At 44.3% G+C, this 6554-nt stretch overlaps 1 non-coding gene across 1 annotated transcript; it reads left to right on the forward strand.

Moving 5' to 3' along the window:
- The first annotated feature begins 424 nt into the window (after nt 1-424).
- LOC120622929 (5S ribosomal RNA) lies at nt 425-543 on the forward strand. The gene has a single exon (XR_005658597.1). It is a non-coding gene; the product is annotated as a 5S ribosomal RNA (ribosomal RNA).
- The last annotated feature ends 6011 nt before the right edge of the window (nt 544-6554 follow it).

Below are 6554 nucleotides of genomic sequence, written 5' to 3' on the forward strand. Positions count from 1 at the left end.
ATTCTATTTTAGACAGTGATCAGGGAAGGTCTCTCTGAGGGTGGCATTTGAGAAAATTCCCAAAGCAAGTGAGGGGCTGAACTATGTGGACATTGGAAGGAACAACATTCTAGGCCAAGGTTGAACAGAATGCAAAGACCTTATCCTTGGTCAGGTGGTGTTCCTGATGCCTCCTAGATCCTCTGCCATGCTAACAGCTAAGCCCTATTCATGTGATCTCTTCACTCCATCTTGAAAGAGACAGGTTCTTAGATCTTTGTGATCATCCTCCTGGAGTCCAGTCACCAGAAATACTGATCTACAAACATTTCTGTCTCAAGGAGGGAGTGCAGTCCCCATCCACTGATTAAGTGATGAATCTTGGCAGTCCCCTTTGCAGTTACTACATTTGGGACCCAGATCTTTGTTACAAGAAAGAAGGGAAGTCTACGGCCATGCCACCCTGAACAAGCCTGATCCCGTTTGATCTCGGAAACTAAGCAGGGTCGGGCCTGGTTAGTACTTGGATGGGGGACCACCTAGGAAGACCAGGTGCTGTAGGCATAAAAAATAAAAATTAAAAAATAAGGGATTGTAAACTGACAAGGTCCTCGCAATCTGTGAGGTCAACCAAGCGGCCGTCTTCACCGAAAGAAAGAAAGAAAGAAAGAAGAAAGAAGAAAGAAGAAAAGAAAGAAAGAAAGAAAGAAAGAAAGAAAAGAAAGAAGAAAGACAGAAAGAAAGAAAGAACGGAAGGAAGGAAGCGAGGCCGAAGAAAGGAAGGATGAAGGAAGGAAGGAAGGAAGGAAGGAAGGAAGGAGAGAGAGAGAGAGAGACAGAAAGAAAGAAAGAAAGAAAAAGAAAGAAAGAAAGAAAGAAAAGAAAGCAGGAAAAAGAAAGAAAGAAAGAAAGAAAGAAAGAAAGAAAGAAAGAAAGAAGGGAAATTCAGAATAAAAACCCATGAGCCAAGTTTACAGGTGCACAGTTAACCTGGAAAGTGCCTTGGACCTTAAATCCAGATGCTTGGGTTTGGGTTCCTGTTTTGCCTTCCACTTACAAATCAAGTGAATTTGGGCACATTTCTCACCCCCCTGAGCTTAATTTTGTCATCTGTAAAATATAAAATGAGTCCATTGTATTAGACCTCCAGTACCTTGTAACTAAGGATGGGAACAGGGAGGTAGGACAATGAGAATTGGGGAATCATGAAAAGAGAAATGGAAAAGATCTAGGAAGTGGTCATAGAAGCCCCCAGGCTTAGCCCCTGGGCATCAAGAGTTTTTAGAAATCTTAGTCTTTGGCTTAGAAGTGACAGCCCATTAGTGGCTGGGATGGCAGAGAAGCTGTACCCCTGACTCAGTTTGGGTCTCCCAAAGCAGAACTGACATCAAATTCAAGAGCAAGCAATTTGTTCTACAAATGATCCCAGAACATACTAGCAGGCAGAGTGGGCATCATCAAGCCAGTTGCCACCAGTGAGACACTGCAACTCTGTGTAGAGCACATGTCTCAGAGTTCTCCTACCTAAGAGCAGGGAGCTGGGGCATTTGTATACCCAGTCCTATCTGTCAATGGTTAAGGGTTGCTCTGGGAGGGATGTTAATTCTTTGGCACTTCTGACCCTCAGCTGCAGCAGGCAAAGTACATTTCTAGGCTTGAGAAAGCCCTGAGGCAAAAGAATGAAGGAGCTAGTAGTTGAAAGTTGAGTAATTTTCATTTAAGTAAATATGGGTAAGACTCTGACAGCAGGACTCATACTGCCCCCAAAATAGGCAGCACCTGCCCAGATCAGCTTTGCAGGCAGGAGGCCTCAAACTTGGGCTCCAGACCCACACTAGAGAGGGCCACCTCTCAGCAACAGGCCTGAGATGCACACCAATGTGTTCAGGCCTCTGGCCTTTGGGAATTAACAGGGACAAGAATCAGGAAAGTGAAACTGAGCTGTGAGAGACTGAACTTACTGCCCTTATGAAGCTTAGTGTGCCATGGAAACACCATGTGCTCAGCCCCTCAGATAGTGCATGAGCTTGGAAAATGGAGATGTCTCTGTTTCATGCCCCCTGCAGGGAATGCCAGTCCCTGACTGGCAAAACTGGCTGCCGGTATCACTATGGCAACCAACAAGAGCTTACCCAAGGACCTTCTAGTGATAAAAGAAATGCAACAGTGACTGGGATCCCAGGGAATGTACCTCTATGGCACATGCCAGAGCCAAAGATAGTTGTTTTTTCTTGCTCTTGACATATTGTGACCCACACACCACACACACACACACACACACACACACACACACACACTCCCTCAGCTGGTTGGGACTTGTGAAAACACCTGTCACAATGTTGTGCCCTGTAAGTAAGAACATGTGGGTGTCTTAGTTTTCCTCTCCATAAAATGATTCAGATGGTACAAGTTCCTTGGCCTCCACTGTGGGAGGCAGCAAGAGCTGACACAAGAATGCCTGGGAGGCATTTGGAGCATCTTGAAAGAAAGAGATTGTTAAGAATTCCTGTTATAAAATGCTACAGTTTTTCTTTTCTTTTTTAATTTGAAGCCTTATGAGTTTCAAAACTGCATTTAAGGTATTTCAAATGAGCAGCTCTTCTGAGACCACAAGCCATCCAGAGCCACTGACCACAATGTTAAGGTAAAAATAAAATCCAAATTTAAAAGATATGCTCCTAAGTTGTGGCCAGATTCCAGGCTGGATCTTAAAAGTTTCCTTTTCAGTTAGCTTCCTGTGCTGACCCCCAGGCTCACTTAGCTCTAGGCTGCTGCATATTCCTTGCCATTAGATATTGAAAACAGGAAATTAAGGGGCCTGTTGGGGGATGGTATAGCTTGAAACAACTTCAGAGAATAAGCTGATGAAGTCACAGATCTTATCTCTTTGCCTTTTCCATGTCGGGTTTCTTTAAAGATAAGGTAGTGAATCAAAATATTCTGCCTTTTTTTTTCCAAGATGGAAGCGGAATACAATTTCTTTAATACTCCCTTCCCTCTCAGTGTTTCCAAATATAACCAGATGAGAGAAACGCTTCAATTCTGTGCATGTGCATGTGAAATGTAATTACAGGACAATTTCCCCATCTTGGTCCCCAAGGGCTGGGGAAAGATCGGGAAGAGGGATGAGGCTTGGGATGGAGAGGAGGCAGGTAGCAATTGAGGCCTTGTGTTGTTTTTGCTGCTGATGATGTTAGTGTTGTCTTGTTGTTTTATTAAGGTAGCACTCAAGCCTGAGGGGATGTTGCAGGTCCATGGCTGGTTTGTGCTGTAGAACTAAATGAAGATGACTGTCAGAGCTGAAAGAAAAGGGAAAATGTTGTGTGTTTGGGTCCTGCCTGTGAGATGCAGGTACACCTAGAAGGAATGCCAACCTAGTTGGGCATTTTCCTAAGTGTCATTTCCCCCAGGCAGGGCTGGGTCGGATGGCAGTATTATACTGACAATGGCTTGAAGCAGCTCAGGAAGACAAATGTGAGATGTGGTCAAGGCAGGAAGGCAGGCATCCCAACTGGCCACTCAGGTCTGAGGGGATGAGGCCAGAATGATGAGCCATGAGTGCAGACATTAGGGGAGCAGAGAAGGTAGGAGGCATGGCTGGGACAGCTCAGGGGGAGCAAAGCAACTAAAGACACAGGCTTTGGAACTAGCAGACCTCAGTTCAAATCTAGCTCTGCCATGGTTATGTGGCAGACCTCAAGCCTTGTTTTTTTTTCCCCCTAAAATTGACCAATACCCATATCATGGGATTGTTATGAGATTAAACAAATTAACTTTTTTAAAAAGTGCTTGAGGCTGAAAACTATGTAAGGTGCTATAAGGCTATATTTATATAGTTCCAGCAAAATCCTGCTGAGAGAGAGGGGAGCCTGCCAGTTTAAAGAGAAAATGTGAGGACAGATGTTAAGCTTATTTATGGCTTTAGTGTGCCATGGAAATAATTATTTAAGCCTCTATGGCCTTTTGGTGAACCTAGAGAACAATTTACATCTGGCAAAGAAAAACTGTGATGATCAAGAGATTCTAAGTTTGTGAGCTGTTTGGGGCAACCCACAGGGAAAGAAGTTCCCTTGACTCTGGAGCAGTAGACACCTAGTCTTGGCCCTGCCCCACCCTGCCAAAGGTGATGGGTGTAGGGCAGGCCCTACAGGGATCAGGCTTCCCTTTTGAGACAGTTAACAAAGAGGAACTTGGAGGAAATTAAATAATAATAAGGGATCAGATCTTTGGGGTGAGGGATGGTAAAGATAATATATAGTAGGGTTTGAGGCAGGGAGTGGGGTTATACGGTGCACAACCTGCAAGAAACACAGAGAATGGCTGTTTCAGGCTTGATTTCATGTGCAGCCCAAAAGAACTGAAGGAGTGTTGCCTTTCTTCCACAGAAAAGTTTAACTTGTAAGAAAAATCATAGGCCACAGGTCACGTGCTTCTCTCAAAAGGAAGAGAAAAGATGAATTAGTGTCCCTGGGAGAGGAACTCAGCAAATAAGTTTGTCGTTCTCCCACAACCCCACACCTTTCCTGGGGAGACCAGCATGAGAGGAAAGCTCCTCCAAATACTCTCCCATCTCTGCTCATGGGTCCCATGTTCCCACCTCCTTCCATCTCCCAGACTCTGGGGAGCTCACTTCTGATTAGGACAGAGACTCCTATGTTCACATTCACAGATGGCTATTAGCCCTTGAAACCCCCTTCCTGGCAAGTGAAAGCTTCCAGGCAAGACATTTTAGTGAATTTTCTCCAGGTATCTTGGAATAGCTTGGCATTCCCATTAGACTCCTGGGTGACAGTGGAGTGATTAGTAGCCTTTACATGCAACTCGTGAGTTCAGGATGCCTCTACTACTCATGCACAGGAGGAGCCAAGATGGCCTTTCAGTGGAAGGGGCAATGGGCTCCATTCTCTTCATCAGTGATTCTCAGCCATGGCTGCTCATTGGAGTCATGAGGAAAACTAAAAAAATAATTCTGCATCTAGGTCCCACCATGAACCAATGGAATTAGAATTTCTAAGCATAGAGTCCAGGCATCTGTATTTCTTAAAATCTCCTCTAGGAAACTATAATGAAGAAGGTTGAAAAATTACTACTCTAAGTGACTCCAAGTAGCATCTCATATTCCCTCTCTGGCCCTCAGTTTACTTACCAGCAAAACAAGGGAGTTGGACTTCTGGATAGAGAGATGATTGATAGATGATAGATAGATGATAGATAGATAGATAGATAGATAGATAGATAGATAGATAGATAGATAGATAGATAGATGATAGAGATAGAGAGATAGAGAGATAGAGATATATCTCCTGTTAGTTCTAATATTCTGCAACTCTGTTACTAAGCAGCAGGTAAGACACCTATATACACATATATTCATGAGTACAAGGCATTCAAAACACACACAGACACACACTCACACTTACACATTCCTCTCCTGCTCTACTCTACAACTTTCTTCTCATTTCTCTTAATGTACAGAAATCTTTGATCTCAACTACTCCTCTCAACCTGCCCTTCCTTCCCAAAAAAGACTGTCAGAAAATTCCAGAAACATTTTAGATAGAAGACCAAAAGTCAAAAGTTTGGAAGCAATAATAAGAAAGTGAATTTTCTAAGATAACTGAAGGGGCAGACATAGGTTCCCAGCCTGGATGTGCCCTGGTGGTCTCCTCCAACCCCTCTGGTTTTTCCTGAGGAAACTAGACACTCCAAAAGGTAAAGTTAGTTGTCCAACATCACTCAGGTAGTTAGTGACCGAGTCAGGGAAAACTCAAGGTTTAAGTATAGTCAAAGGACCTTCTGCACCAGAATGGCCCAAGTAGTGGCTTAAAATGCATGTTCCTGGGTTGCACCCCAGATTTAATGTGTCATATCTCCCTGGTGTGCACGTGGGGGCAGGAATATGATTTTAAATGTGCTCCTCTGGTAATTCCAGAACTGTTCTGCACTCCACCATCCTAACAAGGAAACAGATCCAACATGCTAGAGGCCAAGTAGTCCAGGGATACTCATAGCTGCCCTTTCCTTTCAATCCTGAGACCTATGACAAAGGTTGGGCTCATAAGGCTTGGTGGCTGGAAATGCTCAGTGCACATTACTCTTTCCTGAAGAACTGGGTGGCTCAGTGGTAGGAGTTGGGGAGGCAGTGATGGGAGAAAACTGACCCAACTGTGATCCAAACTTTGTAACTAAATGGACAAGCTGAGGCCACATGGCCATTACTCCCAACCTCATCCCTCACCAGCAGCCCCCTGGAGGAGTGCCTGCACTGACAGGAGCCATAGTTAGCATTTGCAACCAGCCTGTTAAGGAGGGCAAGGCTGAGTTCAGGGGTAGAGCCACAACACTGGCAAGGCCAGATTGCAGTCTGAGTCAAATTGGATGTCATTCACTCTTTTGTGTCTCAACAGATGTTAGATCTGCAGTCTTTTGACCATGCCCTGACTATAATCTGTCAATGAACTTCAGTTTCAAGGGATTGCTCAGCACAAGGCTTTCTGCCAGCCACTTCTTTCACAGAAGTAATTTGTAAAATAATCATGGGTAGCATGAACCAAGTGCTTACTATATACTAGGCT

The sequence above is a fragment of the Pteropus medius genome, unplaced genomic scaffold (genome assembly GCF_902729225.1).
Source record: "Pteropus medius unplaced genomic scaffold, Ma_sr-lr_union100, whole genome shotgun sequence".
NCBI lineage: Eukaryota > Metazoa > Chordata > Mammalia > Chiroptera > Pteropodidae > Pteropus > Pteropus medius.